Here is a 1186-nt window from a genome sequence, read left to right as displayed (position 1 = left end):
AGAACTATTTCCAAAATGGAATATTTGTTTTATTATATTTTTTATAGGGTCAGGAGGACAACAAATTCAAATTAATAACAAATAATATTCAAATATCAACTACTTATACAGATTAGAGTTAATATCCATAGGCGCAAATAGACAAATTATTTGGGGGGACTAAAGCCCCTCCTATAATATTTTCTAAAAATTATATATGCTCAGTACTAATAACTGACTTTTGAACTGGGCGGACTTGGCAGAAATGTGGGGGGACTAAGTCCCCCCCAAGCCACCACCTATTTGCGCCAATGTTAATATTAATACCAAGTTGACTTTAATCCAGTACATAAGATAAGATAAACAATCAAAGAAGTCTATTGAGCGTATACAAAGATCTTTTAGGAGCATATATTTTTGATGGAACAATGTTGTTTAGTAGCAAGAAGTATAAACCAGATGTTAGTTTCTTATAGCTTTTTTGTTCATTCATATTTTAAAATATATAATGATATTATTTTTATTTTAGACTTTAGAGCTGACATCAAAACAACAATTTGATAACAAAGTAGTAATAATTAATATAAAATTTACTTTAATCTCACATTTTACCGCAATTTGTGACATGTTTCTTTCGTATCTTTATCTGAAACTTAAACATGCCATGTAGTTAAAATGTTTATTAATAATTTTCTTTATAGAAAACATGTAAAGAATTCTATGGGGAGAAAAAAGTTGGCTTGGTATTTGTTATAGTTAAAATATGTAACAATACAAGATTTTCTTGTAACAATCGTAATATATTATATCAAAATCCACCACCTGGAACAGTTATTGATAATACTGTCACTGACTCAACTATGTAGGTATATACCTATTTGCAATAAATATTTATCCTTATTTTACTGAAATAACTTAAAATATACCCATACTTAAATATACTCATTACTCAGTGATAGACTAAAAATTGACATCAATTATTAAATCATTATTAAGTCATTATTAAGTACATACATTGTAATAATAATATATCATATCATATAATATTTAGGTATCTATCTAATTGTTTTTTCTTGATTTATGCAGATATTTTCAAATTATTTTGTTGTTAAAACATTTTTCTATTAAATTTAAGCTTCATCATAAAATGTATACATCATGACTCATCGTATTAAATATTTATGTTAAAATTTATGTTAAACTGCGC

Source organism: Acyrthosiphon pisum, chromosome X, assembly GCF_005508785.2.
Source record: "Acyrthosiphon pisum isolate AL4f chromosome X, pea_aphid_22Mar2018_4r6ur, whole genome shotgun sequence".
NCBI lineage: Eukaryota > Metazoa > Arthropoda > Insecta > Hemiptera > Aphididae > Acyrthosiphon > Acyrthosiphon pisum.
The sequence above is the reverse complement of the archived record's forward strand: the minus strand, read 5'-3'. Positions refer to the sequence as shown.